Genomic DNA, 22,834 nt, shown 5'->3' with positions numbered 1-22,834 from the left:
AACAAGTATTCATTGAGGCACAAGGCAGGTGCTCAAAACTGTACTGAAAAGAAAAACCCTAAAAAACAAGACAGAGAGTGGGATGTATACTGCAGAGAGTATTTGTGGCTTGATTGAAAGAATTATGCCAGGAAAACATCCTCAGGTTTTAGCTGCTCACTTTCCTGGAATTCTAACTGAGTTACCAAGCTAGAAGATCCTGGAAGACACACACCAAGCTTGCCAACAGAGCGCTCCTCTAAAATACACCCTGCAGCTCTGTAAACAAGCCAACCCCATACATCCAAATGACCATGTGCTGAGACCATGTCTACGTGGTGCTTTCTGCCCATGGGGAGCCACCCTCGTGAGTGGTAGAGTCGGTGCACAGAGCGAAGGATGGAAACCAGGAGACATTTTCTCCACCAGCCCCCACCCCCCACTGAATTGCTGCCTGTCTCCCTGTGGATCACTGAGCCCCCCAGACCCCCATTTCCCCACCTATCAAGTGAAGGGGCTGGATTCCATGGCCCCTCTGATGATTAACTTTATGTATCCACTTGGCTGGGACGCAATGCCAGAAAAGTGGTCAAACAGTATGCTGTATGTTTCTGTGAAGGTGTTTTGTGGATGAGATTTACACTAAAATCTGTGGGCTTTGAGGAAAGCAGATGACCCTCCATCATGCAGGCAGGCCTCACCCAATCAGTGGAAGGCCTGAATAGAACAGACTGGCCTCCCTACGCAAGAAGGCATCCTGCCAGCCGACAGCCTTTGGTTGGACTCAGACTGCAATTCTTCCCTGAGCCTCCATCCTGCCGGCCCACTCCAGATTTTAGACTCCCCAAGCCGCTACAATCATGTGAGCCAATTTCTTTTACATATATATATATATATATAAAATACTTTTTTCTTTTATATATATTTATATATATATTATACTTTAAGTTCTAGGGTACATGTGCACAACGTGCAGATTTGTTACATATGTATACATGTGCCATGTTGGTGTGCTGCACCCATTAACTTGTCATTTCACATTAGGTATATCTCCTAATGCTATCCCTCCCCACTCCCCCTACCCCACAACAGGCCCCGGTGTGTGATGTTCCCCTTTCTGTGTCCAAGTGTTCTCATTGTTCAATTTCCACCTATGAGTGAGAATATGCAGTGTTTGGTTTTTTGTCCTTGTGATAGTTTGCTGAGAATGATGGTTTCCAGCTTCATCCATGTCCCTACAAAGGACATGAACTCATCCTTTTTTATGGATGCATAGTATTCCATGGTGCATATGTGCCACATTTTCTTAATCCAGTCTATCATTGTTGGACATTTGGGTTGGTTCCAAGTCTTTGCTATTGTGAATAGTGCCACAATAAACATACGTGTGCATGTGTCTTTATAGCAGCATAATTTATAATCCTTTGGGTATATACCAGTAATGGGATGGCTGGGTCAAATGGTATTTCTAGCTCTAGATCCCTGAGGAATTGCCACACTGTCTTCCACAATGGTTGAACTAGTTTACAGTCCCACCAACAGTGTAAAAGTGTTCCTATTTCTCCACATCCTCTCTAGCACCTGTTGTTTCCTGGCTTTTTAATGATCGCCATTCTAACTGGTGTGAGATGATATCTCATTGTGGTTTTGATTTGCATTTCTCTGATGGCCAGTGATGATGAGCATTTCTTCGTGTGTCTGTTGAGCCAATTTCTTAAAATGTGTGTGTACCCCCACACATTCTGTTGCTTCTGTTTCTCTGGAGAACCCTGACTAAGACAACCCCCAAACTCCTTTCCCATTCTAAGTTGCTGGAAGACTGATGGCAGAAGGGAAGGTTAGGCCCATCTCTCAGCCTGAAGATCCCCAGGGCAGAGATGTTAAAGTGATCGAGACAATGGCCTCTTTTAGGAGGACTTGTGCAATGGGCCTCCTCGGCACAGCAATAAATACCAGTAGTTCCAGAACTGGTACACCAAGTACTGTGGGGTGTGGGGTGAGATAAACTGATATGAACACAGCCAAGAGGAAATCCAAAATAGGAGGTTATGAAGACAGCCTCACATTCCACAGGTTTTGCCATCCTCTGTTGGGAGCTCCTCATCTACTTGTCACTTGACAGCACCGTTATCCCAGAGGCAAGAAACAAGTTTGTTTTTCACTGGTGACTGATGAGGTCTTGTTACAGAACTGCAGAGCAGCAAGACACAATTTGGTAAAGATCTGGGAAAGAGGTAGAGCAGAGAACATCCTGATATTCAAATCCATTCGAAGATCACAGCCACTTGGAAGAGCCTGCTCCACACCAGCTGTTCCTGGATGCCCTGGGACCTTTGCATGCCTGTCCTTCAACCACACTCCCAGCAGATCCCAGCCACAGCTTGCAGAACTAGAGAGGGCACAGTCGGGAGATGACGACTCATTCTCAGTCTCCTTTGCCAGCTTTTCTTCCTCCTTGAGTCCTGCGTGCCCCAGGTTCCATCAAAGGCCCTCTGCTCTTCTCTTCCCTCCTACACGTTTCCAGGTTGTCCCACCCAGACCCAAGCCTTCAATTCTCTCACTCCTGTGGATGAACCCCAAATCTAGATGTCCATCTCTGGCTGCTCTCCTGTGGTCCTGACCTGAGCTCCCCTAGAACATAAGCTTCATTGAGGACAAGGATGGGTGTCTCTTTTCTCTGATGTGTCTCCAGCTCCTGGAATATATTTGGTGATGAATAAATATCTGTTGAATCAATTAATGAATGTGCATTCAGCCATGTTGAAACATCTCCACGTAGGCTCTCTTGGACTAAGCATACATAAAACCAAACCCATATTCTTTCCCCCCGCCAAACCCAGGCCTCCCGCTGTGTCCCTCACTTTGTGGATTCTCTGCACTATCCATTTCCTAGCTCAATTCTGAAATCTGGGTGTCCCCTGTCTCTCATTTGCTCGCCATCACCTCCCACTTCCAGTGAATCTCCAGATTCTATCCTCTTATGCCTCTTACCTGCTCAGTCTTCTCTTTCCCCACCTGGAGTGAGGAGTGAGCCACCTGTCCCTCTTATGGTATCATAGTCATCTGTTTACTTTTCTGCTTCTCCAATTAAACAAGGAGTCATGTAATCACAATGACCTAAGGTACTGATGTTTACCTGTGTGTATGGGGAGGAAGGAGTCCCAGAATCTGAATCCCCCTTCTTATTTTGAGAAAATCCCTCCCCTGTGGTCATAAGCATGTGACCTGGCCTCACCCTCAGAAGCTTCCACCCAGGACTTAGAAACTGGAGGGAGGAAAGCCAAGAGGCAAGTTCCTCCAGAGCTTATTCATGCTCCGGCCATCAGGGTGGCTGTACCAGCAGGGTGGTGCCAGCTCTGAGTCCTCACCAGCAGGCTGCTCTCGGGCGGGCCCTGGGGCGGTGCTCTTGGTGGACCGGCTCCCTTTGTTCCTGCCTCTTGCCCAAGCCCAGTTCTCCAGCTTCCCACCAGCTGTGAGAAGCGACCACTATCCTTATGTCATGGCTCTTTTATGAGTAAGTTTAGTTAGAGTCAGTTTCTGGGCCTTGGAACCAAGAACTTTGACCGACATACCTGGTCTCACCTCTCTCTTAACCTCAGCATCTAGCAGGGTGCTTGTTATCTAATAGGTAATTAGTGTGTGAATAAATAAATACATGAAAAGAGGAAGGAAAAAAAGAAAAGGAGGAAAAGAAGAAGGAGAAAAAAACCATCATTGTTATTCTTTTTTTCCCCTTTGACTATTCCCCAAGTAAGGTTAGAAGGAGGGAGAGAAGGGCTGGGAAATGATAGACCACTGAATGTGATGAGCCTTGGGTCATTTTTAGCATTAGGACCCTCCTCCTTCTTCACTGGCTGCATCTTAGAGTCCTGAAAGAATGTGAGAAAATGTGTCATTCCCCGGCTTTGAGAAATCACCAGTACTTAGCACCCTCCAGGTAGTAAGCTGACAACCGTGCTTTGCTTTCTAGAATGACGTGACTCCAACATGATGCCCGGTCTGACTTGGGAGAGCAAGGAAAAAAAAGGAATAGGATCTGAGTGATTATGGAACGAAAGGTGAAACAGGGAGCTGGGAATTTGGGAAAGCACACAAAGCAAGCTTATAAAATTCCCATGCTTTATAAAAACCAGCTGATAATAGAAATTGGTATAAGTTTTCTGAAAAATCACTCTGGCATTCCCTTTAACCCAATAATTCCACTTCAAAGCATCTATCTTAAGGAAGCAATCAGAAATATGGACCATGATTTATGTATAAAATAGTCATGTCAATGTTATTCATAACCGGAAAAAAAAATTGGAAGCAACTTAAATGTCTCACAGCAAGAAAATGGCTGAGTAAAACATGTCTCATCAATACGATGGAATATTAGACAGCAGTTAAAAATAGTGTTTGCAAAAGAACTATGAGGAAATGTGGTGACATAATGTTGTTATGCAGAAAAGACAAGAGACATCCAAAAACATGTATATAGGAAAATGTCTGTATTTGAACACAGCCTAGAAAGAGACAAAGTTTTCACAGGGGCTGTCTCTTCCTGGAGGAGGAAAAAAAAATCATGGAATGGTTTTCTCTTCAGTAACTTTTCTATAGTTTTCTACAATGAGCAAATATTACTTTGTTGATCAAGAAAAAGAAAATATAAGATTAAAATGCAAGAGTAAAAATTACAACGAAATATGGAGTTGCTCTTTACTCAATAAATAACGTAACCATTTTATTAACCTCAGTTTCTTCTTGCAACAACATAATAAATGTTAGAACAAATCTCATATAAGTAATTTAAATACACTGTCACTAAGCAGTTATCCAGCCAAGTTCAACTAATCCTCAGTTCTGCTCCAGCTGGTTTTGAGTTGTACATCAAAGAGACTGTTGGTGTTAACTGCCTCGATAAGAAGATGAAGAGGATTTATAATAATAATGGTTCATTATGTGCCAAGCACTGTACTAAGTTATTTCCTTTAATATTCACAAGAACCCACAGATACTGAGTTACAGGGAGGCTGAATAACCTGCCCAAGATCACACAGCTAATAACGGTAGAACTGGCCTTGAACCCAGGACGTCTGCCTCTGAGACGCCTGCACACTCCCACTGCTATACGTGCTGTTCCATCTCATACCCTCAACTGGGTCTTCAAAGGAATGATGGCTCTTACTGTCCCCCAAAAACACCACTCTTGAGTTTCTACTCTCACTGTCTTGAGATTCTGTTTTGTGACTCACAAAATTAATGGCTCTAAAACCTCATGCCTTCATGTCTCCCAGCCACAGTGCTTTTTATTTTTTCACCTTAAGTATCTGTCTCACTGTCTGTGATCCTTGATCATTATTTTTAGCTTTTTGAAAGGAACTTTTTAAAGTGCCAAATGCCCTTCCCTTAAAATGTTTTTTAATTTTAAAAAGTCTACCAAGAAGAAGCAGGATGGAATCGTTACTAGGAGCTGGGTAAATGGTCAAGTAAACTATATTATTTTAATGAAGGGAAATTATTTTTATCAAGCCAAGAACAGGAATGCCTAGTGGTGGAATTTTGTTTGTTGGCAACAGTCTGACAAAAAAAAATATTTTGGATTAGATTTTATTCTGGGGCAAAGCAAAACAAATCAAAACCAAAAAAATAGTCCTCTTGTCACTTTTCCAGGGTTGGAAAATGGGAACCCACTGAAATTTCTATCTAATGACTTGGCCTACCAGGAATTTGGCCAGTCTGCTATCAAAAGATTGCTGTCCTGAGTCTTGTCATGGTGAAGGTGATGACCATCAAGAAGTGGCTCTGAGACCTTCTAGTCAAAGATCTTTCCACTGTAGGTGAAGAGAAACACCCCTTTCACCAACATTTATTGAGCAGCTACAGGAGAAGACACAGTGCTAAGACTTGAGGTGCAGGAATGAGTAACTCCCAGGGCTTCAGATTAAGATTAGGGACAAAAATGGAAATGACTAACTATATGACAACACAAATGCAGTAAGTGGCAAAATTCAAGTAAAGGACAATTTACTCAAGGCTATGCAGAAAGAAGCACAAATTTACAGGTGTGATCTCTTCCACTGGGGTGGAGGGTGGTGGTGTCTGTGTTCTGAAAGGCACAGAATTTGAAATTACTTCCATTTTCCAAAAGTATGGGACCCGAAATACTCTCCCCACTCATCATCCTGCTCCAGCCAGGGTAGGTCAAATCAGAGCCCAGGAGTTCAAACACAAAGAGAAATCCTTTGCCTGCCTCTGCTTCAGTGGAGCTGGGTTTACCTTAGGGGCCAGAGGACTAGAGGACATTTTTAGTCTCCTATAGCCTAGATACCTGGAAGTCTGGGCTGACAAGTAATTTGAGTCTCCTAGAACCTAGATCCTCACTGAGTGCCTCGCTGCTTTTGCTCCAGCTAACTCCAGCAGCATCAACAAGAGAATGACGTGCTAGGCCTTAGCTGTCCTATTCTTTCTCGTGAAATGAGGGCTTTTGAAAACAAGAGGAATACAAATAGCCTTATGGATGTAAAAAGTCGTGGAAATCCCCCTAATAACCAGTAAAACATCGATCTGGTGCTTCCATTTTTTACTCATCAGATAGGCAAAATTTTTAGACTGGGAAAATCTGGTGTTGTTGAGGATCTGAGAAAATGGACACTCATTCCCTGCTGGTTGGAGGATAAACTGACATTGCTGTTTGGTAGGGCAATTGGAAGCCTCTATTAAAAATTTAAATGCTAATTCTTTAACCCACAACTTTGCCTTACAGACACATTTATACACATGCATAAGGATATATGGACTAAGATACTCGCACAGATGTTCACAATAGCAGAAAATTATGAATAACCTAAATGCCCATCAATAAATTATTAAATCAACTATAATGTATCCATACTAGTGAATATCATGGGCAGCAGTTTTTAAAAATGAGGTAGATCTCTTTGTCTTGTCATGGACAACTGATCATTGAAGAATGCAAGTATGATAAAAAATACAGAATACGGTCTTATTTATGTTTTTCTTTATATGTGTTTGTGTGAATGCAAATATACAAGAGTGATTGCCTATCCTTTGTTATCTAAAATTCTACAATGTGTATTTATGTTTTACTTACTGAATTTTTTTAAAGTGAGAGAAAGTTAAAACATTTTAAAATACGACAATAGAAAGTTGAAAGAATTTTCAATTTGAGGGAGGCACACTAGCTGTCATGAGCTGTAATCAGGGAATTTGGCAGAGTCCAGATGCTGCTCATCAGCCTGACAGGCCGAGACTTGATTGCATCATTCTCCAAGAGCGGTTTGGTCTCTCGGCAGTAAATGCAAACTAAACTCGAAAGAGACTGATGGACATACTGGGATATCCATTTGTCATTTACAGCAGGGTTTCTCAACCTCAGTGCTACTGACATTTTGGGCTGGAGAATTCATTGTTGGAGTGGGGAAGGGGCACCCTGTGCATTGTAAGATGTTTAGCAGCATCCCTGGCCTCTACCCACCAGATGCCAGTGTCACATCCCTCCTCCAGTTTGACAAACAAAAGTCTCCAGACATTGCTGAATGGCAAGGACATTGCCAACATGGCCCCCAATTAAGGACCACTGATTTACAGAGAGCAATACAACCGCCAAGAAGACCAAATGCTGTCACTGCTGGAAAACTACGTGGATGACCAAATCACAACAGAAGGTTGCCAAAAGAACAGGAAGTCAGAACAAAGGCAGTCTTTATTAAAAATATGATTTAAATATTTGATGGTCTTGGGCTGTGATAGCCTAAAGCACCCCCCTCATTCCAGAGAAATCCCTGCCTTTGGACAAAACCTTGGTTAGGCACAACCAGCTTTCTCCTCTCTGGCCCACACTAATTCTTCCCCTTCTGTTTGTCACTTTTTTCCAAAGACACCAATGTTGTTGATTGTCTCAACGCTTCTCAAACATACCAATGGCCTCAAATGGCAAAGGATCATCCATGTGACCTCTGAGGGGGCAAAGCCCCAAATGCCCCATCGCAAGCACATCACTTCCTTAAAGTTGTGTTTCACCTTACAAATCCACCTGATTTTGCTTTCTGCTCTGTATTATACCTATATATTTATCTTAACAAAAAACAAATAAATTTCCCAAGTTTTACGTCATAAACTTTGGGAAGGCACATAAGTTTATCCTGTGGCTTCATGCACTCCCAGGCACATTCCCAGATATAAAGAATAGACAAGTTCCCACTCTTCTTTCATCTCATCTGAGGAGATTATTTCCATGAGATTGAAAAAGGTTGAAAAAAATTTGGGGGGACCAGGTGTGGTGGCTCACACCTGTAATCCCAGCACTTTAGGAGGCCGAGGCAGGCGGACCACTTGAGGCCAGGAGTTAAGAGACCAGTCTGGCCATCATGGTGAAACCCCATCTCTACTAAAAACACAAAAATTAGCCAGGCATGGTGGTCTGCACCTGTAATCCCAGCTACTCAGGAGGCTCAGGCAGGAGAATCGCTTGAACCCGGGAGGCAGAGGTTGCAGTGAGCCGAGATCGTGCCACTGGCAACAGTGCCAAACTGTGTCTCAAAAACAAAAAAAGTTACTTGGGGAACCATCTATCTCTGTGATGCCTCCTGCGTGTATCTGATCCCATCGAGTGTATTATACACACTCCCAGGACAAAGAAGAGCCCTTTTACAGCCTCTTGTACTGAATGTCTTGCTGCTTTTGCTCCAGCTAACTCCAGCAGCATCAACAAGGGAATGACGTGCTAGACCTTAGCTGTCTCCTCGGCAGAATTCCAGTGAAGACGACTGAGCTGCTTGTTTTGGTTTCAGGCAATATAGCCTCCTGAGATTATTTTTTAAAGAAATTTCTCTTAGCAGGAAAGACATAAGGACAGAAAAAAGCGTGGGAGCCTCTATTTCTGAATCAGACTTCCTTGGGATTTTATCTTCTCTTATTTAAGGGATTTCATGTTTCAATGTGGGAGAAAATTTTAAATATAGAAGTATATTTCAGTAATGACTCACTTAAAGCATTTATCAAGACTGACTTTTGCAGGGGACAAAGGACTTATGGATGTGTAAGATAAAGAAAAAAACATGGGGTTTGGGGGAGATCAAGACATTTTGATTGACCTGTATTTGTCTTTTGAAGTTACAGCATAGGATCCCGCAGTGCTGGGATTAGCTTAGTATTTTCTGAGACACAAACACTGTGAGGGTGAAGTCGGGTCTTCATGTACCTCTTTTCAGTATCTTTTGGAAGCCTATATTTTTTCTTCATTCCCAGCTCCCCTCTTTCAATAGCTTCATTAGTTAAATGCCAAAGCTACAAAATCTGAGAAAGGACAAAACTAGACACATCCCTTTCCCTCCGATTCTTCCCCAAACTGGGATGGAATTTTGTGTTTTGCTCTTGCTTTCATTATCCAATTCTATATGTGATTCTGTCGTACTTTCATCTGTAGAGAGTTTCTTAGTAGAACAAGACTTCTTATGTTTACACTTCTCTTTAAAAATGACCAAGAAAATGGGCTCTGGAATTTTACTTCTTCCCTCCAGAGTCTTTTTCAAGGAATCAAATCTCAATCCTGGTATTCATCCTCAGTGCCATGATATCAAAGACCCAAAGTGATGATAAATTTGAAGCCCTCTTGAAAGTCAGGCTTGTGGAGAGAGAAATAGGGTGTTGGTTCCTGTAGTTTCCAGGCCCATGAGAAAAAAGCACTCAGGCTCACCAGCGACTATTTACACAGAGGGGAGGCAGGGAGAAGTAAGAGGCACAGTTCCCAGAAATCATGTTCCACGTCAAGAAAAGCAAGATCCAGCACCAGTTAGGTGGCATTGCCAGAGCAGAAAAATAATCCAGCCTACTTCAGCCTAGTAAGAGAAATCAAGCAAGCAAAGGTCGCACCACCACGAGGCCAGCATAGTATCAGCATTGAAGGCCAGCATAGTATCAGCGTTCAAGGTGTTTATTTTGGAGACATGCAACTTGGGTTTGAACCCCAGCTCTGCCATTATATTAGCTGCAAGTTACTTAGCCTCTCCCTGCTTCAGTTTTCTCATATCTGACATGGTGATAACAGCACTACTTTATTCAACACATGTTTATGAACACCTAGCATATGCCAGACACTCTTCTGGGTGCTAGAGGAGGGGAAGGGCAGTGGTGAGAAAAACCGAAAACTTCCCTGCTGTTGGGGAGTTTACATTCTGGAGAGAGTGACAAACAAAAAATAAGTAGGATCATTTCCTTAACAGATGCTATTTAGAGATAGAAAGTGATGGGCGGTGGGGGCGGGGGGGTGGCGGTGAAACGTTAGAAGAAATAATTGAGCTGATACATGAACGGTGGGAACAAACCAGCCACATGAAGATGAGGAGAAGCACGTTCCAGGCAGAACCTGCTTCAGACAGTATTTCATAAGGATTTCATGAGATAAAGTGTGGAAAATATGAGTACAGGACCAGACACCGCAAATGTAAATTACTCAACAGATGTAGGCAACCATGATGACTAAGAGAGGGTGGAAGAGGTCCCTGAGTCAGGTCATGGGTAAGTTGGGAGAGGGAATGTCAAGGGTATCAGGGAGGGAATTAAGGCTGGAGAGTTCATTGTATGCCCTCGATCATAGGGGCCAATGGAACAAAGGAGCCATGGGAGGACTGTGGAGGTGACTGTGGAAGCTGGAGAGCTCAGGCCCCACTAAAAGGGGCAGCCAGCTTACCCAGTTCCCTCAATTAGCTGGGTCCTAGTGACTTGAATTTTCTGCCCTGGCCTGCCCATAGCCTCCCCATCAGCTCATTCTACCCATGTACCCCCTCCTAATGCCCGTGCCGCCACCTCTGCCAGGGCTCTTAGGCAGCATGTGAGCAAAGAAGTCAAAGAGCATCTGTCTAATCTCTAAGTGTTATGAATAAAGAAACTGGGGCCCAGGCAGATTATGGGATTCTTGCAAGGAACCCAACTACTCAGGCAGCCTCCACTGAAGACTACACCTCTTCTAGTTGAGAAGGTTGACTTCTTCCACCTTGGCTCCTTCTACACTTGTGCTGCAGCTTAAGAGGTGGCGTGAACAAAACAGTATGACAGAGAGGGGACACCTGCCTAGCAATCCACCCTGGCCATCCATGGAGCCACAGATGTCACAATGGGAACATTCCCAAGCCCAAAGAAAGCCTGCTCCAGTGTACCTAGGCTTTCAGAAGTGTCAGAAGTATTTTTTGGCAGGGTGCAGGGATGGACAGGAGGCCATGGAATTATCACCGTCGGGGCACTGGTGGGGCAGGCCATCTACATACAGGGCAGGACGTTGGGGTGCAGCTCTGGAAAGCAACTCTGGTCAAATCAACAATTCAATAATCCAAAGAGTGTTGATAGTACAGCCTCAAACACAGAGCTACAGCATAACCCAAGAGAAGTATGACACCCTCTTCTACCTGCAAATTGCTTTCACATTCCTTGTCCCAGCTGGTTTACAGAGGAGACAACCAAGCCTGAAGAGGTTAACAGAGACGTTGTGACTCCTTCGTGCCCTGCTCTCATAGAAGTCAAAGCCCATGATATTCGGGGATGCCTTCCACTCATGGGAAACAGGTTCCCATTCACAAACCAAAGAGAGAATAGCACAATATGCACAACGCAACCACCAAGTCCCAACAGTCAATGCTCCAGACTTTTGAACAACTTGTAGTTCCTGGACAACACACCATGCCCTTTTCATCTGTAGGCTTCTGTAAATACCATTCCCTCTGCCTGAAATCCTATTCCCCACACTTCTCCCTACCATGACCTTCATCCACTTGGCAAATCCTATTCATTTTGTCCCAACTTAAGTATCACCTCCTCCAGGAAGCCTTCTCTGGCATCCATGGGTTGGTGCCACATTCATGTGCCTCCTTGGCACCAATGCCTCTCTTAGAGCATCCACCAACCACATTGTCCTGTAATGGCAGGATTGTGTTCTGTCTCCCCCACTAGACTCTGTTCCATGATGGCAGAGGCTAGGTCTTATTCACTGTTATATCTTCTGACCTCAACAGGCACTTGATAAGTTGTTATTTACAAAATCATGAACAGGACCAGATCCCTGCTCTCTCGGAGATTCAGAGCTCACCCCGCGGAAGAGAGTTCACTGCCCAGGATGATTATTCTATAGCTGACTCTGTCCTTAAGAGTTTCAGGCCTCTTATGGTTCTCTCTCTCTCTCTCTCTCATTTCTACCCTCCCCCACTGTTGACTGTTTCATGTTAGTCGGGTGAGGTCTGAATAACGCCAGCCCGTTCCAGAGCCAGCCAGCTTCTTTCTGCAAAATGGCACCAGTCCATTTGATTTTCTCCCCTCTGCTGGCATGAGAAGCTTAGAGGCAGCCAGGAAATCGGTCTTGGGAATATTTGGCCTTTCCAGGCCCTTGGGATTAGAGCCTAAAAATCAGATACAGGGAGCCAAGCTACCAACCTATCCCCCTGTTGACTAGCGGGGGCTCCTTGCTTTCACTCAGCTCCCTGGGCCCACCTGTCTCTTCTCTCTTATTCTCCCCACTCTTTATCACCACTCATAGGGCAATTTCTAATTTTGATAGTGGTTCTGTATAGGCTACAGTGAAAGTATTTTGGGGAATTTGCCCATTTACTATGACTCCTTAGCTGTACCCCTTACTCACAAGGGCTCTTGGCATCTATATTTTTGCCTCGTTTCCTGTTCTCTCCACAGTACTGATTGGACCAAAGCTGGATACCTGAACCAATCTGAGACCATCATATTCTCTTACCTGGGAACTGGTGCAACAAGGGTCTGGTTTGGCCCGAGCTGGTCTCTTAAGTGAAAGTGATGTAAACTAAGGAGCTGTGTGGTGGCTTCTCTCACCTACGAAGTAGTCTGGGAAGCATAGAAGGCTGGTCTACAGAAAGTGAAAAAAGAACCAGAAACATGTGTATAAGATGTCAGAGTCAGTTGTTTCATTCCTGGTTGCAGCTTCGTTCTAAGGCCCAGCCTCATCCCTTCCCACAGGTACCTCCTTGGTGTTCAGCAATTATCCACCAAGCACCTAATATGTGCCAAGCATGAGTTTTTAAAGCACTTGGTCTAAGTGGTGTGAAAAAATAGATACAATCCACATCTGCATGGAGCATACAACCTAATTAACCAAATACTCACAAAACTCAATACATAATCACAAATAGGTTTAACTGCTATGAAAGAAAAGTACAGGGTGACTTAAAAATACATCTAACAGAAAGACCTGATCTAGTCTGGAGAATTAAGGACGGCTTTCCTGAGGGAGTGACATCTGGATGGATTTAGGAAACAGAGAAGCATCCATGGGCTGATAAGATGAATCCTAAACCAAACCAGCGCAGCAAAGGCAGGATTTCAGGGGCAGAGGTGACCACAAAATGCAAAATGAATCATCCACTGGGAGAATACTGGGCCTTCCACAAACTGAGGAATGGGAATCCAAGTCAATCTTATCTAGAACTTAAGAGGCAAGATGATACCTGGGCCTCATCTGATTTAATTGGTTGGGATGTAGCTTGAACACTGGGAGTTTCTGAACTCCTCAGCTGACTTAACTGTGCAGCCACGGTGGAGAATCACTGACTACTGAACTGCAGTGAGAGCCTAGCTTGTGGCAGAAACCCTGACATCATAGAAATACTGATCCTTGTAGTCACGCAACTTCCCCAGCATTATGGAGCGACAAATTCCTGTGATTGAATCTTACACAGTCTGTATCATAACTGATAAGGCCCCTGCCATATAGCATGCTGGGACCTTAGGCCAAAAAAAAAAAGAGAGAAAGTGACCCTGAAACAGCCTGAGGTATGATCTAGGCTCATCAACTAGGAAAGAGCTCAGATTCCAAGTAAAACAAACAGTGGTAAGGCCAAGGAAGAGAAAGAGAAAGACTGCTGGGCTGGCATAGAGCTCAAAGAACTGAGAACAATTCTCCTAGCCACCTACTCTCAATGCTTGCCACAGAATGCCAAGAATTTGGGGGACAGAAAGTCATGCAATTGTACTTTTGGGGTCTTGCAGGACAGTGAAAGATGTAGTGTTAGTGGCCACAGCAACAGTGTGCTGATAAATGTCTAACAACCCACTCTCTAGGGAGAGGAAAGCCCTGGTTTGCAGCTTTTGCCAATTACAGGGGTGTAAATATTCTCATCATGGCAGATTTCAAGTTACTAACATGACATCACTGAAAGCAGAGCTGGGAAGAGATGCACATGATTGGCTCTCATGAGCTCATGTGAATCATCTCCAGCACACCACTGGCCCCAGCAGGTAACCTGAATGAGTTTTGCAGGCTGGGGTCATCCAGGAATTCTGAGTATCTGGCATTCACATTTAATTTTTGACATATATAATAAATAGCACTTTCTGTTAATTAACATTCTAAATGTGAGAGGGGAAATGATTATTTGTACTGTATTCTCCCTACCTTCCAAGGAGGGTGAATCCCAGAGAAGATATGTCTGGATTTCTGGAGAAACTACCAAAAGGGGTGGGAGAATATTTGGGGAGGGAGGAGTGATGAGGTTGCTAATGTTGACAGAGGAACTTTGGGGAAAGAACAGAGATGCCTTAAAAGGGATTTTTTGGGTAAGTTTTGCTGTGTGACACAGTGTTAAATCTGCTACTCCAGATTTCCTTAAGAAATCTTCAGTAAAGTCTGCATTTCTCATGAAAACTTTTGGCATTCAATTTGATTTAAGGAGGAATACAGTAAAGTGCTGAATTTGGTCCCATAGTGGGTATACAGCAAGAGAAGTGGCTGCCCAAAGGGATAGAGTCATATTCAGATTAGATGGATAACAGCAATAATAACCTGACAATAACAACCATCCTTGCTGAGCACTAACCGCATGCCCAGCACAGCTCCACACATTTAATGAATATTCATCCATTTAATCAGGAAATAAATCAGTTCAAATCAGAACCCAGGCAAACTGGTCAGAGCCCAAGCTTGATTGGTTACTACATCATGTGACCTCTTCGTGTAGTGTATGGAATATGGAACACAATGTGTAATTTTAGGTAAATAGCATCTATTTCAATATGGAACACTTTGGATTTCTGTGGTTAGGATGTTTGACCTAGAATTCAGACATTCCCAGGAGACTGCAACCTTATAGTACTTCTGGCAAGCGTCACCTTTGAAATGAATGAAAACCTTAGACAGATGATGAGGGGGGTTTCAGGCATCAGTCAGGGAGGTGGGTATTTTCTTTCTGAGGCATCTGAAGTGACTATAGAAATCCATTATGCACCCCTGCCTACAACTTAATGAAACAGATATTATTAAGCACCAATTGGGGTCTACAATGATAAGGAAGAGAGTTTCTCTTGCATCTCACTCATCCAGGAGAAGAGGGTGGGGAGTGGAGTAAAAAAGCAAGTGTGGTGGCTCATACCTGTAATCCCACCACTTTGGGAGGCGAAGATGGGCAGATCACCCGAGGTCAGGAGTTCAAGACCAGCCTGGCCAACATGGTGAAACCCCATCTCTACTAAAAATACAAAAATTAGCAGGGTATGTTGGCGCACACCTATAATTCCAGCTACTCAGGAGGCTGAGGCAGGAGAATCACTTGAACCCGGGAGGCAGAAGTTGCAGTGAGAGATTGTGCCACTGCACTCCAGCCTGGGCAACAAAGACAGACTTCATATCAAAAAAACAAACAAACAAACAAAAAAAACGCAGTTTACCCTTAACTCTGTGCCACTGGACAGACATGAGGGTGCATGAGAAAGCAAATGAGTAAGTGCTGCTCAGGACCTCAGGACGTGGCACAGAAATCATGAGAATTTTCCCGGGCTGATAAAGAGTGGGCTCAGCTCTGAAGGATTCCAACAGGTACAGCTGGAGAGTGAAAGCAGTCCAGGGAGAGGAAAAGCCCAAGGAAAGAACAGGGCAAGGGCAGGACTGCACGCATGGGGAGGGAACATGAGGCAGAGCCCAGAGGCTATTTATCTGGGAGCTCACAGTCTCCTCTGGATTGTCTTATAATGAAAGTAGATAAAATTATAATGACATTATTATGAGAACCTGACAAATCAACAGGACTATTTTATTTTGAAAAAATAAAAAGTACCTTAAAATTTAAATAAAAATTACTATACTTCCACTAATGCTAATTAATAACAATTAATTAATAATGAACCAGTTCATTGAGGCTTAAAATTGAAAAGGCAGACCAGAGTCACTCTAGGCAGATCTGGGATGCAGTCAGTTTATAAGTACCTCCTCTCCTGTCTCCCACTCCCCTAGCTCAATGTTTCTATCCTCCCCCTTGGCTCAGTTCTTGAGGTCCCTTATACCCTCAGCTACCCTGGATCTCCTTCCATGATGTCCTTTTTTTTTTTTTTAATTTTACTTTAAGCTCTGGGATACATGTGCAGAATGTGCAGGTTTGTTACATAAGTATACATGTGCCATGGTGGTTTGCTGCACCTGTCAACTCGTCATCTAGGTTTTAAGCCCCAAATGCATTAGGTATTTGTCCTAATGCTCTCCCTCCCTTTGCCCCTCATGCCCCCGACAGGCCCTGGTGTGTGATGTTTCCCCTCCCTGTTTCCATGTGTTCTCATTGTTCAACTCCCACTTCTGAGTGAGAACATGCGGTGTTTGGTTTTCTTTTCCTGTGTTAGTTTGCTGAGAATGATGTCTTCCAGCTTCATCCATGTCCCTGCAAAGGAGATGAACTCATCCTTTTTTATGGCTGCATGGTATTCCATGGTGTATATGTGCAATATTTTCTTTATCCAGTCTATCATTGATGGGCATTTGGGTTGATTCCAAGTCTTTGCTATTGTAAATAGTGCTGCAGTAAACATATGTGTGCATGTGTCTTTATAGTAGAATGATTTATAATCCTGGGCATATACCCAGTAATGGGATTGCTGGGTCAAATGGTATTTCTGGTTCTAGGTTCTTGAGGAACTGCCACTCTGTCTTCCACAATGGTGGAACTAATTTACACTCCCACCAACAGTGTAAAAATGTTCCTATTTCTCCAGAGCCTCGCCAGCATCTGTTGTTTCCTGACATTTTAATAATTGCCATTCTAACTGGCATTGAGATGGTATCTCATTGTGGTTTTGATTTGCATTTCTCTAATGACCAGTGATGATGAGCTTGTTTTCACATGTTTGTTGGCTGCATAAATGTTTTCTTTTGAGAAGTGTTAGTTCATATCCTTTGCCCACTTTTTGATGGGGTTGTTTTTTTCTTGTAAATTGGTTTAAGTTCCTTGTAGATTCTGGATATTAGACCTTTGTCAGATGGGTAGCTTACAAAAGTTTTCTCCCATTCTGTAGGTTGCCTGTTCACTCTGATGATAAGTTTCTATTGCTGTGCAGAAGCTCTTTAGTTTGATTAGATCCCATTTGTCAATTTTTGCTTTTGTTGCAATTGTTTTTGCTGTTTTAGTCATGAAGTCTTTGCCTATGCCTATGTACTGAATGGTATTGCCTAGATTTTCTTCTAGAGTTTTTATGGTTTGGGGTTTTACATTTAAGTCTTTAATCCATCTTGAGCCAATTTTTGTATAAGGTGTAAGGAAGGGGTCCAGTTTCTGCCGGTGATCTACATGTTCAGAGAAACTTTTCTAGTAACGAGCTATAGAAACGATCCCTGAAAGTATAGTCTTCATGATCAGTACTGTCTTGATTCTGTCTTTTCTTTTCTTTTTTTTTTTTTTTTTTGAAATAGATTCTCACTTTGTCCCCCGGGCTGGAGTGCACTAGCATGATCTCGGCTCACTGCAACCTCTGCCTCTGGGGTTCAAGCAATTCTCGTGCCTTGGTTTCCTGAGTAACTGGGATGCTGAGATTACAGGCACATGCCACCATGCCTGGCTAATTTTTTTTATTTTTAGTAGAGACACGGTTTTGCCATGTTGGCCAGGCTGGTCTTGAACTCCTAGTCTCAAGTGATGTGCCCACCTCAGCCTCCCAAAGTGCTGGGATTTCAGGCGTGAGCCACCACATCTGGCCTGCTACTGTCTTTTCTATCAAAAGTTACCACTTTTGTGTTTCAGGCCCAGGGAGTTCCAGATAACCTGAATTGAAGCTCAGATGATAATGGCTAATTGTGACCTTCATTGGGAACATATTGGCTTCAAAACCAAAAGTTCAGGTAGTCTGAGAATTTCAGGCCAATAGGAGAGATTAGGGGAGGGTCATCCAACTCCCCTCAGATCATACCCAATAGGAGACTCCTGATTCCATCTACAGGGCTGGCAATCGTTCGGGGAAATTCTTTAGGAAACCATAAGCCAAATTGTACAAAGGAAAAGGTAGAATGTGGCTAGAGGGTACTCTATGCCCTCTTATGCCGTTGTCCCTGTTTTCCTTCCTCCCCTGAGGAAACGCAGAGATGTTTTTGGAATGTAATTCTAGATAACTCAGGCTATCGAGTTGCATTTCATCTGGCAATTCAGACAGGCCTGATGAGCCAGCATAAAGGGAGACTGGAGGTGGGGGAGGGAGGGGACAAAGGAAGGTGGTGACAAGAGGAGCTTATGGAGGAAAAGACCTGCAAATCTGGACCCAGCAGTTTCAGCCTATGACTGAGTCCAATGTCCGTCTGAAGGCCAAGAACATCGCCAACCACCCTATGGGAATCCCCAGCCTTTCCTGATTGCTTTGGCCAAAGTCCACGACTCTCATTTCTAGACATTTCACTGTTTACAGAGTGCTTCCCAGAAAGAGTATAAAGGCCTTGCAGTGGCCCTGGGACGAGGTCTTCTGCTGTTGATATGCCAATTATACAGATGAATACACTGAGGTTGAGAAGTCCAGCGATTTGCCAACGTTGTTCTGTGAGTGAGAACTGGGACTTCACTCTAGGTCTGCTCATTTTAAAACCAGTCCTCTCCCACCTGCTCTTCCTTCTCCATTGCCATGGCCAAATGACGATCCAGAATTCTCTTTGATTTCTTTAGTTGATGTCCTCTCAGCATTTACTATGAACAAGCATCTGGTGCCAAACAATGTAGGGAAATAAAAAGATGGGGAGAGAAATGTCCCCTGCCCTCAAGTTATAAGCATGAGAGATTTTGAAATAGCAGGTCAGAGACTTCTGGCCTATGTGCTTTCAAAAGCAACCATAAACTCCACTCTCCTTCAGACCTTCTCCCTACAGTCAGCCATTCATTCAACAGATATGTATTGAGTACCTGCTGTGTCAGGCCCTTTCATAGGTGCTGAGGTTACAATGGGGACACAGCAGTTAAGGTCCTTGCTTTCATGAAGCTTACATTCTAGAGAATGGAGACAAGTTAGAAATCAGTAAAAAAAAAAAATAAACAAGTGTATGTTGAAACTAAAACCAATGTAAACAGAGCTTCTGTTGGGAAAAAAGAAGCTCAGATCATATGAATGTCAGGCCGAGCTTCACAAATCAGCCTGCAACCTTCTAAATTAATACCAAGAGTTGGTTCTCTACCAGATCATATAAAAACAAATCTCTTTATTACAAAACCACAAAAAAAATATGAAAGCTCAGTCAAGAGTCAGACTTGGAGGGACTTTTGCAAGACCTAAGGAAAGATGTTATTGCTGATAAACCACAGCCCCATCTTCAAGGCTTGGTGGATGCAGAGCCTGATAAAACAGCAGATTTCATTCACATGGGAATGAGCTGGGAAGATGACATTATCATGATGACTTCAGGGTCAAATTAGAGCCTCTTGTAAATCAAAATTAAATCATGCTTTCCGTATTACAAGCAAGAAGTTCAGATTCCAGGACATCAATATGTGTTTGTTCACATGTGGCTTTTATATTTCAAAGGATGATACCATCTGAAATCAGCCCAGCCCACCCCACAGTGTTCTCTCTTTGAACCTAGTGCATTTGACATCCACTGTGCCTGTTTGGCAATTAACCACACACCGCCCGTGAACTTGAATTGTTGTCTTGTGTTGTTCTTTATCTCTTCCAGTGTTGAACTTATGCAATGATGATTCATCCACCAACTGGTTCACAGGGATTACATCTGATCTTTTACACTTTTTTAACCTTGAACGATGACAAGCCTTCATTTAATCCATAATTTGTTGAATGCCTACTATGTGCTGACCACATCATTAGACGCTGGGGATAGGTAGAATAGGTCATGTGTAGCATCTTCTTGGAGATTAGAGGAAGGAAGAGACATTAGCCATCACTAAAATGAATCTATCGTGACAGACTGAGACAAATGTAATGAAGGAAAATAACTCAGTTCCATAAGAATGGCTCACATTCAGGAGACCAGATCTGGACTAGAAGGAATCAAAGGATTCCCTAAGGAAGTGAAACTGTCATTGAGAAGGAAAGCAGAGAAGGAAGAATGTGCAGAGACCCTGGGCAGGAGGAAACGTGCGCCAATATGTGCATTCGGCACATATTGCCCTGCAAACTGGCACTGCGGCCAGAGCAAAGAAAGCAAGGTGGGGAGTGAGGCAAGAGACTTAGGTGAGTCTTTGCAGAACTTTCTTAGAAGCAATGGGAAGCCACTGAGTGATATGCAAGACAGAGCAACGTGATCAAATTTGCACACTGGAAATGTCTCCTGACGGCAGCATGGAGCAGACTTCTCTAACCATTTGACTACACACCCTCACAAGTGATAAAGTTTTGAGTACACACCTTTGGTTTATGTAAATGTATGTTTTATATATATATACACACACACACACACACACACACATACATACGGTATAATTTATGTACATTATAAAACATACAAATATAGAAATTTTTTTAAAGAGAGCTAACAAAAAATAGTTTTTGAAGTCTTGACAATGTGTTGATAATTGTTGAAGTTGAGTGATAGGCACATAAGGGTCATAATTATATCTTCTTTTTTTAATTAATTACTTTTTTTGAGACAGGATCTTGTTCTTTCACCCGGGCTGGAGTGCAGTGGTTTCACCCAGACTGGACTATATAACTCACTGCGTTGATCTCTTGGGCTCAAGTGATCCTCCCACCTCAGTCTCCTGAGCAGCTGGGACTACAGTCACATGCCATCACACCCAGCTAATTTTATTTACTATTTATTTATTTATTTTTTTAGAGAAAGAGTCTTGCTATGTTTCCTAGGCTGGTCTTGCATGCTTGGCCCCAAGCAATCCTCCCACTTCGACCTCTTAAAGTGTTAGGATTACAGGCATGAGCCACCATGCCCAGCCTCGTGATTATATTTTCTATTTTATGTGTGTTTGAATATTTCCCTAGTGAAATGATTTTAAGTCTTGAAAATTATGACTGCATGTTATCATTAGTTAATATCACCAAGGACAATATATACTTAGGGTAAGAGTTGTTACTAATGAACAATAGTAGATATTTGTCCACATTTCATCCCGTATTTTTGATTAGCTTATTGTTGCCCTTTCCTTGCCTGTAGTATTACAGTCACGCTTAACATTCTGAGAAATGTGTCATTTGGCCATTTTGTCATCGAACATCACAGAGTATACTCACATACACCTAGACATTCTAGCCTACTGCACACCTAGGCTATATGGTATAAACCATTACTCCTAGGCTACAACCTGTACAGCAGGCTACTGTACTGAACACTGTAAGCAATTGCAACACAATGGTATTCGTGTATCTTAACACAGAAAAGGTAATGTGTTGCACTACGACATTACAACAGCAATGACTTCACTAGGTGATAGGAATTTTTGAGCTCCGTTATAGTTTTTTTTTTTTTTGCTTTTTGACTTTTTTTTTTTTTTTCTGAGACAGAGTCCCACTCTGTTGCCCAGACTGGAGTGCAGTGGCACAATCTCAGCTCACTGCAACCCCTGCCTCCCGGGTTCAAGCAATTCTCTTACCTCAGCCTCCCGAGTAGATGGGACTACAGGCACATGCCACCACACCCTGCTAACTTTTATATTTTCAGTAGAGACAGGGTTTCGCCATTTTGGCCAGGCTAGTCTTGAACTCCTGACCTCAGGTGATCTGCCCACCTTGGCCTCCCAAAGTGCTGGGATTACAGACATGAGCCAGTTTTATGGGACACTGTCACTGTCACGGTCATAAATGCGGTCCATCATTGACTAAAGCATTATTATACAGTGCATAATTGTATCTTTAATCTTCAAAAAGGATGCAGGAATTCTTTTACGTTGCTTGTCTATTTTTTTGGAAGTTCGTTTAATTGGAACTACTTAATGTAATCCACGAACAGCATTCTCCTGGAGAAGATACAAACTGCAGTTCACTGCAACACAACGAGAGTGAACAAAACCACGCGGGCTCCCTGAGAACGCGGTCATGTTCTGGAGTCCCCAGATACCTCTTGAACCAAACATGACTTTAGACTGGCTGACAGAAGAATTGGGCAAGGAGCCACAGTCAAGCCAGTCATTGAATGTCAGGAAAGCTTGCTTTCTTAATTTTAACATAAATAAAAATCAAAATACTAATGGCTTCTGCCTGCATGCCAATGGATCATATTGTGTGCAAATTCTTGGAGATACTGCAATAAATACTGGATTGATACTGAGGGGCCCAGAGAGGACATGGAGGAGGCCGCTGCAATATCCAGTATAGCAATGATGGAGGCAGTGGGACTGATGGGAAGAGAAGTGGAGAGCTTCCAGAGCTATCTAGAAGCACAGCACGACTCAATGCTGGATTCAAAATAGGGGGCAAAGAGGAGAAAGACAAAAGGGCACTCCTGCGTTTCTGTCTTGCACAGATAATTGTCTTATACAAAAAAAAAATTATTTCAATGTTGAATTGTTAGCACATTGACATAAAATTAAAACCCATTTGCGCTATTTAAATGGACTATCTTGCCAATTGTGCTTATGGTGATATTTTTCTCTGCATTGATTTTTTTTTTGTTTTGTTTGTTTTTGAGACGGAGTCTCTCTCTGTCACC

The sequence above is a fragment of the Gorilla gorilla genome, chromosome 7 (assembly GCF_029281585.2).
Source record: "Gorilla gorilla gorilla isolate KB3781 chromosome 7, NHGRI_mGorGor1-v2.1_pri, whole genome shotgun sequence".
Taxonomy (NCBI): Eukaryota; Metazoa; Chordata; class Mammalia; order Primates; family Hominidae; genus Gorilla; species Gorilla gorilla.
This window is presented reverse-complemented; position numbering follows the sequence as displayed.